Source organism: Salvelinus sp. IW2-2015, linkage group LG33, assembly GCF_002910315.2.
Source record: "Salvelinus sp. IW2-2015 linkage group LG33, ASM291031v2, whole genome shotgun sequence".
In the NCBI taxonomy this organism is placed as follows: Eukaryota; Metazoa; Chordata; class Actinopteri; order Salmoniformes; family Salmonidae; genus Salvelinus; species Salvelinus sp. IW2-2015.
In genome coordinates, this window is record NC_036872.1 from 31,165,111 (window position 1) to 31,181,918 (window position 16,808).

At 41.4% G+C, this 16,808-nt stretch overlaps 1 protein-coding gene across 1 annotated transcript in view; it reads right to left on the bottom strand.

Annotated features, from left to right (window-relative positions):
* The window catches only part of adamts12 (ADAM metallopeptidase with thrombospondin type 1 motif, 12), a 54,985-nt gene that overhangs the window by 30,844 nt on the left and 7,333 nt on the right, over nt 1-16,808 (bottom strand).

Consider the following 16,808-nt stretch of genomic DNA (forward strand, 5'->3'; position numbering starts at 1 on the left):
ATATATGGCACACGTGTTTTGTCTCTCACAGTATCGACCCTACATATTCCCTACCGGTGCAGAATCACGCCCAACGCCCCCCCCCCTCCCCTCTCCCCTACACACAGCACACACACGCAGCACACACACACAACACACACACACACACACACACACATCACACACACACACACACACACACACACCACACACCACACCACACACACACAACCACCTCCTCGTCCTCTCTCTCTTCTCTCTCTCCTCTCTCTCTCCTCTCTCATTCTCTCCTCTCATCTACTCTCTCCTCTCTCTCTCTCTCTCTCATCTCTTTTCTGTCTCCTTCTCGCTCTCTCTCTCTTACGTCTCTCTCCATCTTCTCGTCCTCTCTTCTCTCTCTCCTCTTCTCTCCTCTCTCTACTCTCGTCTTCCTCTCTCTCTCCTCTCTTCTCTCTCTCTCTCTCTCTCCTCTCTCTCTCTCTCTCTCCTCTCTCTCTCTCTCTCCTCTCCTCTCTCTCTCTTCTCTTCTCTGCTCTCCTCTGCAGGGCTATTACGTCTTTAACGTCTGAGTTGATTATTCATTATCTGCAGGGAGAGTGCAACGTGTGTGTGCAGTGTTTCCGCTGCTGCAAAATCTTGGCAGCCACTGCAAAATAATTGTTTCTTTTTTTGGGGGGGGTAAAGCTATTTCAGTGTAAACTTAAACGACTAAAACCATATATAAAGTATGTAGAAAAGATAATGGAGCTGTATATTTTTAAATAAGATCATCTTTGAGAACTAACTATCACCAAAATAAAAACTAGATTCTAAAATTCCAGAAACGTCATGGCATGGGGCCCCCATTGATTTTGTTATAATGTTTGAGACACTCAGATAGCATAAGTACAAGGCATACACCATGGCAACATTTGTAGAATTTAAGGCAATCAAAATGTGTATAATTGCAGGAAATGAGCTTTAAAATAAGCAACATTTTGTCTCTGCGGCCAAGAGGAGGGCCTTAATTAAAAAACCCTACTGCTGAAAAGAATCCTAGGGGAAACACTGGTATGTCAAGTGTATGTATGACCTAACAAGCCCAAACTGCACCGGGGTGTGCCTCTCTCTCCATCTCTAAACCAACATGCAAAAGAGAAGAAGAGGGAGAGGGAGGAGGGGTATGTTCTCCAAGAATGAGTAAAATAAGCTGAATGTTCTTCCCAGGAGTTCTGCTCTTCACTGTTCCTGATTCGTTTTGATCCTGTTCTGTTCTAGATAAATTAGTAGCAAATCGAACCAGTGACCATTGGAGGGCAAACATTGCCATTCACTCATCCACTGAAGTTAGTGCTGTGCTGCTCTAGGGAATCCTGCAGTCTACTGCATATCTCTATCTAGAAAACCTGCTGTTCTCTCCAGCCAAGTTGATGAAGTAGTCTCAAGAGAGTAGGGGTGGGCTTCTAGTTGCTGTGTGCTAAGTGTAAAACACTTCAAGGAAAACTCCACCCAAAAACTATATTTTGGTATTTGTTTCATTCGTCCATTGCTGTCATAGTCCCAAAATGTTTTGCTTGTCAGCAATCAAGTTTTCAAGATATGTAACTTTCAACAACAAAAAAATCATTCCCGTGTGATGCATATGCTGGGTCAATTAAGGTGCCACCAGCCGCCTGTGCTCCATATCTGTCTGGGTTATGGACTGGAGGCTGTTTCCTCTACATGTTTTCCTCAATCAGTTATGATTTCTGTCCCAAAAGACAAAACCAGGTGGATGGTTGCAGATCAGATCCTCCAGTAAGGAATGTAAGTAAGAGAGAGGCCCATTCAAACATTCAGCCTGACTCAGCAGGGATCTGCATATAGAATACAGATACAGAGTCCCTGTAGGGATCAATGCACATTCCTACCTGTAATCCTTAAACTACCTTCCACAAGCTGACAAGGTGTCCTATTACACCAATAACATTCAACGACATAGAACATGAAAGGATGAACAAAAAAGTTTGTTCCTCATTCAAAGTGCATTTAATGTACTTTCAGAGAACCTAAGGAAACAAACATGGATATTGAGAAAAAACAAACAAAGAGCTCTACTCAGAACGACCAAAACCAATTAGGACAGAATGGGCTCAGATTTTTACAAAGGCCTTTGTGGTGCATTCTAAATCCCCTAAATTCTGCCAACAGACCCAGCCTGCCTTCTCTAAGCCTCACTATTTCCTCCTCCTCCTTCTCCTCCTCCTCCTCCTCCTTCTCACCTGTGGGTATCTGAGAAGAAGTGTGTTTGAGTGTGAGGTGCCAGCCAGAGCGAGGGTAGGCTGTAATAACATAGGTCTCTGTGTGTGTGTGTGTGTGTGTGTGTCCGCGTGCGTGCGTGTGTGTGCGTGTGTGTGTGTGTGTGTCCGCGTGCGTGTGTGTGTGTGTGTGTGTGTGTGTGTGTGTCCGCGTGCGTGCGTGTGTGTGCGTGTGTGTGTGTGTCTGTGTCCGCGTGCGTGCGTGTGTGTGTGTGTGTGTGTTAAATACAGAAGCCATGTGGAACTGCTTTAGCTCTGTTTACTGCTTCTGCTGGACTTTGGATTGCAGGCCAAAAGGGTTTGGGGTAAGTTGCCTCCTGTCTGTTGTAACACAGAGTGAGTCTGTGGCCTTCCACTCCTTACTGGGACACATGGGGAGGGGAGGTGGGGACTGTGTGATGAGGGATCACACAACAGCTCACCATAATGATTCCAACCACGAACACAAACAGACCAAAAAATTACATTTTAAGAGTACTTTCATGACATCTGCTCTCTTTTGCACAAATGCAGAAGATAAGAAGTTGGACTACAGGCAGAGTCATTTTCAAGGTCTTGTCAAATTATTATGTGAGTGGGATCTTTACATGGCTTCAGAGGTATCATTATTTTCCATCAGGACAGCGTGAGGAGATATGCATTTCACAAAAGATAATGTCCTGAAATAATGGCACTGAATGTTCAACTACTCATTCCTTGTAGTGCCTTGGGGCAACCAACTCCTCCATTGAAAAAGCGTTGGGTTTGGTTTGACTGCAGCGCTTGAAAACAGAAACAAAGAAGAAATGGGACCACTGTACCATCCAAAAATTCCAACGTCCTGTGACATTATTATGGAATACAACTTGTGCATTTTATATGAGAACATCATCAACTGCTAGTCCTTTCAAATCCTTGCACACCAAATCCAGCTCACCAGAGATAGTGCTGTACATTATCATGATTGGTAGTATTGTCTTTATCCTTTCTGTTTGGATCAAATCAAATCAAGTTTATTTTATATAGCCCTTCGTACATCAGCTAATATCTCGAAGTGCTGTACAGGATGAGCCCATTTCACCTTATCTGGTCTTTATTTACTCTCCCAGGAGTGTGCTGGAATCAGAGGTTGCAGGGTGTTCGCTTGGTAACAGTAACCACGCTGTGGCTTATTGCATTCCAGAGGCATGCCCGTGTGCTATCGCCTGGGCTTACTCCCACTCCATGCCAAGCTACAGATGTAGCATCTTAATTTGAGCCAGTTTGCTGCAGCAGGAAAATAATCCAAAGGCAACAGGAAATGTGAATCAAAATGTGGATTATAAATCATGGATATTTTTGTAGGGGTTGATCAATTTTTCGTAAGGGAAAATCAAGCTGGAAATTTCAAAGTGGAAATTACAAAATGCAGCAGCCTTTTTAAACCTCAAATGTACTACAAGTTAAAAATGTCCTACAACCGGGTGATCAAATGAAGATCCTACATCTGTACACATCAACCCTCAAAACCAGGACAACCAATGAGTGAGAGAAAAACCAGGCCTTGTCCTACTGTCGGTCAAGGCAGGTTTATAGGGCTATTTTCTAGGCAGTTGTGTTATGCAAACATAGAGTAGGGTGATGTGTTTTACCATGATGGAATTGTTCACAATGACAACCATGAAGGCCCATCATTTCATACTTGGAAAGAGTGCCTCTACTGCCTGTGTGTCTCTGGAGTCAGTGACATGGCCTCTCCTGCAGCTTGGATCTGGCAGTGTTTCCCTCCCACAGCTGGCTGCCTGTGGTCTGGTCATTTACGTTCCTCCCTCCTTACTGAGGAACACTACACTCTTAGAAAAAAAGCTGCTATTTAGAACCTAAAGGGGTCTTCGGCTGTCCCTTTAATGCAGCATTTCTCAACTGGTGGGTCGCGACCCAAAAGATTTTCTGAGGGTGTCTGAGTAAAACTAAAATAGATATAATTATGTAGAAATACTCCAGTCTGAACTTAAASGGGTTAAACCAGGTAGAACATGTGTAGAAATTATAATGAACATACATTTGTAAATAATTTAATCTCTGAACAATTTTACTTCAATCACGGTATTTTCAATATAGAGCTATTAGCAGCGCTATTTTGGTAGATTTTTTGGTCTCAAACCAGTGAATTTATTAACATTCTTCATCGAGAATAGGGGCAAAAATGTATTATTGACAATGAAAGAGGTGGGAATGTTATTCCCTTGTCATACAATTGCTACAATTATTATCGATATAGCATTAAAAATTGTTTTCCAGATTTTATTTTGCTGATTCCTTTTCGTGATGTGAATATTGGGTTGCAGCAGGGACAACCTGGTTCAATGTGGGTCACGAGGCAAAACCATTTGAGAACCACTGCTTTAAATAACCCTTTTTGGTTCTACATGGAACCTAAAAGGGTTCCATCTGGAAGCAAAAAGGGTTATCCTAAGGGTACAGCCGCAGAACCCTTTTGGAACCCTTTCTTCTAGGAGTGTATAGTAGATTGGTCCTATGGTCATATCCTCCCTTACTGGGAGGATTAGTGCAATGGTGGGTTGGGACCCCTCAGTTGTGGCTGAAGACTGGGTGTAGAAAATGACGAAAGTTGCACACACTATATTACTGGTCCAGTCGCGTAAAAAAAAAGGTAATAAAATTACATTTATGATCCGTTAGTCTGGACACTGTTAATGTTGTGGTTGTGCACCTTCAGCTCATACTCTAATGCTTTGGGTAAAGCTTTTACGGTACAGATGTATGATCTTAATTTGATCACCCTGTTGCAGGAGAACATTCGGAAATGTTAAACTTTTAGTGTGTTTGGGTTTCAAAAGGCTTTCTGAAGATTGCAATTTCCACCTTTTTTTAACTTCATTTTCCTTTACGAATGTAATCAACCACTTCAAAAACGTCCATTAATTATAATCCAGATAATAATTAAAATGTCCTCTTATTGCAGGATTATTTTAAGATCCTAGATACAGAACCAGTCAAAGGTTTGGACACACCTACTCATTCAAAGGTTTTTCTTTATTTTGTACTATTTTCTACATTTCAGAATAATAGTGAAGACATCAAAACAAATCATAATATATTTTATAGACTGCACTTGAAGAAACTTTAAAAGTTCTTGAAATTTTCCGTATTGACTGACCTTCATGTCTTAAAGTAATGACGGACTGTTGTTTCTCTTTGCTTATTTGAGCTTTTCTTGACATAATATGGACTTGGTCTTTTACCAAATAGGGCTATCTTCTGTATACCATCCCTACCTTGTCACAACACAACTGATTGGCTCAAACGCATTAAGAACGAAAGAAATTCCACAAATGAACTTTTAACAAGCCATACCTGTTAACTGAAATGCATTCCAGGTGACTACATGAAGCTGGATGAGAGAATACCAAGAGTGGGCAAAGCTGTCATCGAGGCAAAGGGTGGCTACTTTGAAGAATCTAAAATCAAAAATATATTTTGATTTGTTTAACACTTTTTTGGTTACTACTTGATTCCATATGTGTTATTTCATAGTTTTGAGTTCTTCACTATTATTCTACAATGTAGTCAAAATAAAGAAAAACCTTTAGGTGTGAGTAGGTGTGTCKAAACTGTTGACTGGTACTGTATGTACATTATGCTTATAGCTTTTTTTGCGTGTGTACCCTGTCGGTCCACCAACAATACTGTCCCGTTGACCATTTTAGGGGGTAAGTGCCTCAGTTAATGTCACAGGAAAATATTTGCCATTGGTCCTCAGATCCTCAAAAGGTTCTACAGCTGCACCCTCGAGAGCATCCTGACAGCGTCCAAACGAGCTTCAATGCCATACAACACTCCTTCCGTGGCCTCCAACTGCTCTTAAACGCTAGTAAAACCAAATGCAAGCTTTTCAACCGTTCGCTGCCCACACCCGCCCGCCCGACTAGCATCACCACCCTGGACGGTTCCGACCTAGAATATGTGGACAACTATAAATACCTAGGTGTCTGGTTAGACTGTAAACTCTCCTTCCAGACTCATATTATTAAACATCTCCAATCCAAAATCAAATCTAGAATCGGCTTTCTATTTCGCAACAAAGCCTCCTTCACTCACGCCACCAAACTTACCCTAGTAAAACTGACTATCCTACCGATCCTTGGGCGATGTCATTTACAAAATAGCCTCCAACACTCTACTCAGCAAATTGGATGCAGTCTATCACAGTGCCATCCGTTTTGTCACCAAAGTCCCATAAACTACCCACCACTGCGACCTGTATGCTCTCATTGGCTGGCCCTCGCTTCATATTTGTCACCAAACCCCCTGTCTCCAGGTCATCTATAATTCTTTGCTAGGTAAAGCCCCGTCTTATCTCAGCTCACTGGTCACCATAGCAGCACCCACTCGTAGCACGCGCTCCAGCAGGTATATTTCACTGGTCACTCTCAAAGCCAATTCCTCCTTTGGCCGCCTTTCCTTCCAGTTCCCTGCTGCCAATGACTGGAACGAATTGCAAAAATTGCTGAAGCTGGAGACTCATATCTCCCTCACTAACTTTAAGAATCAGCTGTCAGAGCAGCTTACAGATCATTGCACTTGTACATAGCCCATCTGTAAATAGCCCATCCAACTACCTCATCCCCATATTGTTATATATTTTTTCTTCTCCTTTGCACCCCTGTATCTCTACTTGCACATTCATCTTCTGCACATCTATCACTCCAGTGTTTAATTACTAAATTGTAATTATTTCGCCACTACGGCCTATTTATTGCCTTACCTCCCTATTCTTACCTCATTTGCACACAGTGTATATAGACTTTTCTATTGTGTTATTGACTGTACGTTTGTTTATTCCATGTGTAACTCTGTGTTGTTGTTTGTGTCGCACTGCTTTGCTTTATCTTAGCCAGGTCGCAGTTGTAAATGAGAACTTAAGTTTGAGATGGGTAGGTCAGTTCAAGAAACATTTAGGAACCATTAGACAACTTCTCTGGGATATGTGGCACGGTAGCTTCCCACTTGGCCAAAAGCCAGAACAAATGTAGCGCGCCAAATTCAAATATATTACTATAAAAATCAATCTTTCATGAAATCACACATGAAAGACACCAAATTAAAGCTACACATGTTGTGAATCCAGCCAACATGTCTAATTTCAAAAAGGATTTACGGCGAAAGCACACCAAACGATTATGTTAGCTCAGTACATAGCCACAGAAAAACACAGCCATTTTCCTAGCAAAAGATAGTAGTCACAAAAAGAGATAGAGATAAAATGAATCACTAACCTTTGATGATCTTCATCAGATGACACTCATAGTACATCATGTCACACAATACATTTTAGTTTTGTTCGATAATGTGCATATTTATATCCACAAATCTCGGTTTACATTGGCGCCATGTTCAGAAATGCAAATAACATATTTTCTGTCAAATAACAGAAATACTCATCATAAACTTTGATGAAAGATACATGTTTTACATATAATTAAAGATACACTTGTTCTTAATGCAACCGCTGTATCAGATTTAAAAAAAAACTGTACGTAAAAGCACACCATGCAATAATCTGAGACGGCGCTCAAAAATAACAAAATTTCTCCGCCATGTTGGAGTCAACAGAAATACGAAATMACATCATAAATATTCCCTTACCTTTGATCATCTTCATCAGAATGCACTCCCAGGAATCCTAGTTCCACAATAAATCGTTGTTTTGTTCGATAATGTCCATTACTTATGTCTAAGTAGCTACTTTTGCTAGCATGTTTAGTGCACATGTCCAAACGCTCGCGCAGCTGCAGGCGAACTCGGACGAAAACTTCAAAAGGTTATATAACAGGTCGAATAAACTGGTCAAACTAAGTAGAGAATCAATCTTCAGGATGTTGTTATCATATATATCCAATAACGTTCCAACCGGAGCATTCCTTCATGTCTGTAGAAGTTATGGAACGCAAGGTGATATCATGAGGAAAGCGCATGACCAGGAACTGGCATTCTGCCAGACCAATGACTGAAACACCTCCCATCCGGCCCCACATCACACTAGAGGCTTCATTCCATGTTCTACAGACTGTTGACATCTAGTGGAAGGCGTAGGACAGATCCATATCTTACAGGGAATTGAATCAGCGATGAGTTGAACATTGACCAAACTTCCTGTTTGGATTTTTACTCAGGTTTTTGCCTGCCATATGAGTTCTGTTATACTCACAGACATCATTCAAACAGTTTTAGAAACTTCAGAGTGTTTTATATCCAATAGTAATAATAATATGCATATATTAGCATCTGGGACAGAGTAGGAGGCAGTTCACTATGGGCACGCAATTCATCCAAAAGTGAAAATGCTGCCCCCTATCATAAAGAAGTTTTAACAAATGCATGGATGTCTTTGCACACTCAATGTCTCTTTGCTCTAGCCCAAACGCATGCACTATCACAACAGCTGCATATCCTCAAGGCCATGTATTTACACAGTTTGGCTCATTAAAAGTGACTGCAAACCAAACACGATTGACTGAATGTGAGACAAGACCTTGCAGGAAAGACATTCCTGATGTGACAGGAGGAAACACTGAGAGAAAGGCCATGTACTGACTCTTCCGGTCATTTTACAGAACATCGTTAATCCTCTTCCATATCCTCTTGATAGTTCTACCAAAGTAAATCATCAGGTACAGAATGGAACTCTCTCCTTTGTCTCTTTCACTGTTGTCCAGCTATATTCCTTTGTCTCTCTCTACTGTCCAGCTGTTTTCCATTGACTCTCTCTGTGCTGTCCTGCTGTTTTACTTTGTCTCTCTCTCTGTTGTCCAGCTGTTTTCCTTTGACTCTTTCTGATGTCCAGCTGTTTTCCATTGACTCTCTCTCTGATGTCCAGCTGTTTCCTTTGACTCTTTCTGATGTCCAGCTGTTTTCCTTTGTCTCTCTCTGCTGTCCAGCTGTTTCCTTTGACTCTTTCTGATGTCCAGCTGTTTTCCTTTGTCTCTCTCTGCTGTCCAGCAGTTTTCATTTGTCTCTCTCTTCTGTCCAGCTGTTTTCATGTATTTCTCTCTCTGTTGTCCATCTGTTTTCCTTAAACTCTCTCTCTGCTGTCAAGCTGTTTTACTTTGTAACTCTCTCTGCTGTCCAGCTGTTTTCCTTTGTCTCTCTCTGCTGTCCAGCTGTTTTCCTTTGTCTTTCTCTGCTGTCCAGCTGATTTATTTTTGTCTCTCTCTGTCCAGCTGATTTATTTTGTCTCTCTCTGTCCAGCTGATTTATTTTGTCTCTCTCTGCTGTCCAGCTGATTTTTATTTGTCTCTCTCTGTTGTCCAGCTGTTTTCATGTCTCTGCTCTCTGCTGTCCAAACTGTTTATCTCTCTCTCTGCTGTCCAACTGTTTTACTTAGTCTCTCCTCTCTGCTGCTGGTCAAATTTAGTCTTGTATCTCTCTCTCTCTCTACTGTCAACTGTTTACTTAACTCTCTCTCTCTCTACTGCTGTCCAATGTTTACTTAGTCTCTTCCTCTCTTGCTGTCCAACTTGTTTACTTAGTCCTCTCTCTCTCTGCTCGTCCAACTGGTTTACTTAGTCTCTCTCTCTCTTGCTTCCAACTGTTTTACTTAGCTCTCTCTCTCTCACTGTCGCAACTGTTTTACTTAGTCTTTCTCTCTGCTGTCAACTGTTTACTGTTCTCTCTCTCTTGCGTCAACTGTTTTTACTTAGTCTCTCTCTCTCTGCTGTCCAACTGTTTTACTTAGTTCTCTCTCTCTCTGCTGTCCAACTGTTTTACTTAGTCTCTCTCTCTCTCTGCTGTCCAATGTTTTACTTAGCGTCTTCTCTCTCTCTCTGCTGTCCAACTGTTTTACTTAGTCTCTCTCTCTCCTCTGTCCAACTGTTTTACTTAGTCTCCTCTCTCTCTGCTGTCCAACTGTTTTACTTAGTCTCTCTCTCTCTCTCTGCTGTCCAACTGTTTACTTAGTCTCTCTCTCTCTCTGCTGTCCAACTGTTTTACTTAGTCTCTCTCCTTCCCTCTGTCCAACTGTTTTACTTAGTCTCTCTCTCTCTTGCTGTCAACTGTTTTACTTAGTCTCCTCTCTCTCTGCTGTCCAACTGTTTTACTTAGTCTCTCTCTCTCCCTCTGTCCAACTGTTACTTAGTCTCTCTCTCTCTCTCTCTGCTGCCAACTGTTTTACTTAGTCTCTCTCTCTCTCTGCTGTCAACTTTTTACTTAGTCTCTCTCTCTCTCTCTGCTGTCAACTTTTTACTTAGTTCTCTCTCTCTCTCTGCTGTCCAACTGTTTTACTTAGTCTCTCTCTCTCTCTCTGCTGTCCAACTGTTTTACTTAGTCTCTCTCTCTCTCTCTCTGTCCAACTGTTTTACTTAGTCTCTCTCTCTCTCTCTGCTGTCCAACTGTTTTACTTAGTCTCTCTCTCTCCTCTACTGTCCAACTGTTTTACTTAGTCTCTCTCTCTCTCTGCTGTCCAACTGTTTTACTTAGCTCTCTCTCTCTCTGCTGTCCAACTGTTTCTACTTAGTCTCTCTCTCTTTCTCTACTGTTCCAACTGTTTTACTTAGTCTCTCTCTCTCTCTCTGCTGATCCAACTGTTTACTTAGCTCTCTCTCTCTCTCTGCTGTCCAACTGTTTTACTTAGTCTCTCTCTCTGCTCTCTACTGTCCAACTGTTTTACTTAGTCTCTCTCTCTCTACTGTCCAACTGTTTTACTTTGTCTCTCTCTCTCTCTCTGCTGTCCAACTGTTTTACTTAGTCTCTCTCTGCTGTCCAGCTGTTTTCCTTTGACTCTTTCTGCTATCCAGCTGTTTTCCTTTGTCTCTCTCTGTTGTCCAGCTCTTTTCCTTTGACTCTCTCTGTTGTCCAGCTGTTTTCCTTTGACTCTTTCTGCTGTCCAATTGTTTTTGATTGTCTCTCTCTGCTGTCCAGCTGTTTTCCTTTGACTCTCTCTGCTGTACAACTGTTTTCCTTTGACTCTCTCTCTGCTATCCAGTTGTTTTTGATTGTCTCTCTCTGCTGTCCATCTTAATTCCTTTGTTTCACTCTGCTGTCCAGCTGTTTTACTCTGTCTCTCTCTCTCTGCTGTCCAGCTGTTTTACTCTGTCTCTCTCTCTCTGCTGTCCACACGTTTTCCGTTGTCTCTCTCTCTCTATCTGCTATCCAGCTTTTTTCCTTTGTCTCTCTCAGCTGTCCAGCATTATTCCTTCATCTAGCTCATCTGTCCAACTGTTTTCCTTTGACTCTCTCTGCTATCCAGCTGTTTTCCGTTGTCTCTCTCTCTCTCTCTGCTGTCCAGTTGTTTTTCTTTGTCTCTTTCTGCTATGCAGCTGTTCTCCTTTGTCTCTCTCTCTGTTCTATCCATCTGTTTTACTTTGTATCTCTTTGTGCTGTCAAGCTGTTTTACTTTGCAACTCTCTCTGCTGTCCAGCTGTTTTCATTTGTCTCTCTCTGCTGTCCAGGTGTTTTCCTTTGTCTCTCTCTGCTGTCCAGCTGTTTTCATTTGTCTCTCTCTGCTGTCCAGCTGTTTTCATTTGTCTCTCTCTCTACTGTCCAGCTGTTTTCCTTTGTCTCTCTTTGCTTTACAGGTGTTTACTTTTGTCTCTCTCTGCCTTACAGGTGTTTTCTTTTGCTTCTCTCTGTGCTATCCAGCTAATTTCCTTTTTCTATCTCTGCTGTCCAGCTGTTTCATTTACTGTTGAAGTCGGAAGTTTACATACACTTGGGTTGGAGTCATTAAAACTTGTTTTTCAACCACTCCACAAATTTCTTGTTAACTTCTCTGCGCTACGGATCCCTTTAGCGGGATCATTTTCCTAAACAACCGCTGAATTGCAGGGCGCAAAATATTACTACAAGTATTTATAATCATGCAATCACAAGTGAAATATACCAAAACACAGCTTAGCTTGTTGTTAATCCACCTATCGTGTCAGATTTTGAAAATATGCTTTGCAGCGAACGCAATCCAAGCTTTTGTGAGTGTATCAATCAATGCTAGAACAGCTAGCCCCAAATTAGCATGGTCACGAAAGTCAGAAAAGCAATCAAAGTAATCGCTTACCTTTGATAATCTTCGGATGTTTGCACTCACGAGACTCCCAGTTACACAATAAATGTTTTTTTTGTTCGATAAATATTACTTTTATAACAAAAAAACGGCATTTGGGTTGCGCGTTATGTTCAGAAAACCAAAGCCTCGTTCCGTTCGATGAAAATTCCAAAAAGTATCCGTAATGTTTGTAGAAACATGTCAAATGTTTTTTATAATCAATCCTCAGGTTGTTTTTAACAATCATAATCGATAATATTTCAACCGGACCGTAACCTATTCAATAAAAGAGAGAAAGAAAATGGAGAGCTAACCCTCTCGCCTGAAACTATGTCTAAAGCCTGGTCACAGCCTGAGGAAGCCATTGGAAAAGGAATCTGGTTGATACCCCTTTAAATGGAAGAAAGACGGGCAAGGAAACACAGATAAAAAAAAGAAGAAAAAAAAAGAAAATCACGTCCGGGTTAGATTTCCTCAGGTTTTCGCCTGCAGATTCAGTTTTGTTATACTCACAGACAATATTTTGACAGTTTTGGAAACTTTGGAGTATTTTCTATCCTAATCTGTAAATMATATGCATATTCTACGATCTGGACCTGAGAAATAGTCAGTTTACCTTGGGAACGTTATTTWAAAAAATAATAATAATCTGACCCCTAGCGTCAAGAGGTTAACAAACTATAGTTTTGGCAAGTCAGTTAGGACATCTATGTTGTGCATGACTGTCACGCCCTGACCTTAGTTCCTTGTTTATGTCTCTATTTTGGTTTGGTCAGGGCGTGAGTTGGGGTGGGCATTCTATGTTTTGTTCTATGTTTTGTATTTCTATGTGTTTGGCCTGGTATGGTTCCCAATCAGAGGCAGCTATCAATCGTTGTCTCTGATTGAGAACCATACTTAGGTAGCCTGTTCCCACCTGTGTTTGTGGGTAGTTGTATTCTGTCTCTGTGTCTGCACCAGACAGAACTGTTTCGTGTTGGTCTATTTTTGTTATTTCGTCTTAGTGTTCTGAGTTAAAATAAATATTAACATGGACACTTACCACGCTGCGTTTTGGTCCACTCCTTCTTCCTAGGACGATCGTTACAATGACACAAGTAATTTTTCCAACAATTGTTTACAGAGACAGATTATTTCACTTATAATTCACTGTATCACAATTCCAGTGGGTCAGAAGTTTACATACACTAAGTTGACTGTGCCTTTAAACAGCTTGGAAAATTCCAGAAAATTATGTCATGGCTTTAGATGCTTCTGATAGACTAATTGACATAATTTGAGTCAATTGACTGTACCTGTGGGATTGTATTTCAAGGCCTACCTTCAAACTCAGTGCCTCTTTGCTTGACATCATGAGAAAATCAAAGAAAATCAATAGTACGCAAGTATAGCACGTGGGACCACGCAGCCGTCATACCGCTCAGGAAGGAGACGCGTTCTGCTGCATAGGAGATGAACGTACTTTGTTGCGAAAAGTGCAAATCAATCCCAGAACAACAGCAAAGGACCTGTGGAAGATGCTGGAGGAAACAGGTACAAAAGTATCTATATCACAGTAAAACGAGTCCTATATCGACATAACCTGAAAGGCGCTCAGCAAGAAAGAAGCCACTGCTCCAAAACCGCTAGAAAAAAGCCAGACTACGGTTTGCAACTGCACATGGGGACAAAGATTGTACTTTTTGGAGAAATGTCCTCTGGTCTGATGAAACAAAAATAGAACTGTTTGGCCATATTACCATTATTATGTTTGGAGGGAAAAAGGGGAGGGCTTGCAAGCTGAAGAACACACTATCCCAACCGTGAAGCACGGGGGTGGCAGCATCATGTTGGGGGGTGCTTTGTGCTAGGAGGGGACTGGTGACTTCACAAAATAGATGGCATCATGAGGTAAGAAAATTATGTTTTGGGGCGCCTAGTGTTTTGAGCGTGGACTTGTAACCGAAGTTGCAAGATCAAAACACCAGAGATGACAAGGGTAAAAAATACGTTGTGTTTCACGCCCTGACCGTAGATTGCTTTTGTATGTTTCTATTTTTAGTTTGGTCAGGGTGTGATTGGGGTGGGTATTCTATGTTGTAGGTCTAGGTTTTCTATTTCGATGTGTTTGGCCTTGTATGGTTCTCAATCAGAGGCAACTGTCTATCGCTTGTCTCTGATTGAGAGAGCCATACTCTTAGGTAGCCTGTTTTTCCCCACTTTTGGTTGGGGTGGGTTATTTTCTGTTCAGTGTTTTTTCGTCACCTTACAGGATGTTCGTTTTGTCGTTTTTGTTGTTTTTGTTCAGTGCTCAGTTGTTTATTAAAATAATGAACACTTACCACGCTGCACCTTGGTCCTCCTCTCCTTCTCCCGACGACAAGCGTTACATTGTTCTGCCCCTGAACAAGGCAGTTAACCCACTGTCCCTAGGCCATCATTGTAAATAAGAATTTGTTCTTAACTGACTTGCCTAGTTAATAAATAAATGTAAAGTAATAACACAAAAAAAAGTGATATATGAAGCAACATCTCAAGACATCAGTCAAGGAAGTTAAAGCTTGGGTCGCAAATGGGTCTTCCAAAATGGACCAAATGACCCCAAAGCATACTTCCAAAGTTGTGGCAAAATGGCTTAAGGACAACAAAGTCAAGGTATTGGAGTGGCCATCACAAAGCCCTGCTCAATCCTATAGAAATTTTGTGGGCAAACTGAAAAAAGTGTCTGCGAGCAATGAGGGCTACCAAACCTGACTCAGTTACACCAGCTCGTCTAGAGAGGATGCCAAAACTCACCCAACTTATTGTGGGAAGCTTGTGGGAAGCTACCCAAAACGTTTGGGGACCCAAGTTAAATAATTTTAAAGGCAATGCCACCAAATACTGATTGAGTGTACGTAAACTTCTGACCCACTGGGAATGTGATGAAAGAAATAAAAAGCTGAAAGAAATAATTTCTCTCTACTATTAATTCTGACATTTCACATTCTTAAAAAGAAGTGTGATTCCTAACTGACCTAAGACAGGGAATTTTACCTTGAATTAAATGTCAGGAATTGCTGAAAAACTGAGTTTAAATGTAATTTGGCTAAGGTGTATGTAAACTTTCAACTCCAACTGTATCTCTCTCTCTCTCTGCAGTCTAATTGTTTTCCTTTTACTCTCTCTCTACTCTCCATCTGTTCTATTTTGCTCTCTCTGCTTTACAGCTGTTCCTTTGTTTCTCTCACTACTGTCCAGCTCTTTTCCTTTAAATCTTCTGTGCTTGCTTCCAGCTGTTTCCATTTGTCTCTCTCTGCTGCCATCTGTTATACCTTTCGGTCTCTCGCTCTGTTGTCCTTGCTGTTTTCCTTTGTCTCTCTCTACTGCCAGCTGTTTTCCTCTGTTTCTCTCTGCTGTCCAGATTTTGATTTGTCTCTCTCTGCTGTCCCAGAATTTTGATTTGCTCTCTTCTGCTGTCCAGATATTTTGATTTGTCTCTCCTCTGCTGTTCCAATATTTTGATGTCTTCTTTCTGGCTGTCCAGATTATTTTGATTTGTCTCTCTCTGCTGTCCAGATATTTTGATTTGTCTCTCTCTGCTGTCCAGATATTTTGATTTGTCTCTCTCTGCTGTCCAGCAGTTGTCTGGTCAACAGACAGAGAGCAAAGCTCACAACTATCATTGTGATGAAAGTCAAAGTATTAATTTCCTTTGTTCTTATAAGAAACATACAAGAATTCTAAAAATACAGACGTCTCGTTTGTGTGTGTGACTCAAGTCTTATTTCAGTCTCTTTCTAAACAGTAGCCATAGAAACCACATTCTCAAACTTACTGTCTGTGGTCAAACAAGGAGAAACATAACACTGTACAGAGAAAGAGACAGAGAGAGACAGAGAAAGGGAGASAGAGAGAGAGAGAAAGAGTGAGAGCTGAGAGAGGGAGAGAGAGTGGTAGAAGTAGGGTGAGCGTGGAGAGAGAGGGAAAGATCGTGCAGAGTCTCCCAGTATAGGCTGAGAGGAGGCAGCCGCAGTCATTTGTGGGCCATGGAGCTAAAGTATTTCTGCAAACAGTCTCAGGAAATCTTTGAAGGCTGGACCAACAGACGGGGTACTGTCAGTCTAAAGCGGGGTTTGCTCAGCAGCCTGTGACCAGCCATACCACATACCAATTCCTCTTATGCTTCTCTTCTGTATATTTGAGTACTGTTCTGATGCCTCTCTCCTGTACATTTCAAAGAAAGTTCTCCTGACTTTGGGGAGGGTGTGGCTTCTAGGTGAATTGGAAATAGGGCAAGACATTACACAAACTAAATGTCCTATCTCAGCTTAATCAATGAAGCTAAATCAATGGAGCTAAATAAATATTTTCTTCCTATTTTCTGTCCCTGCTTCTCAATGTGGTGGATTTGCCTTATTGTGAAGCCTTATTATGAAGCCTTATTGTGAAGCCTTATTGTGAAGCCTTATTATGAAGCCTTATTATGAAGCCTTATAGTGAAGCCTTATAGTGAAGCCTTATAGTGAAGCCTTATAGTGAAGCCTTATAGTGAAGCCTTATAGTGAAGCCTTATT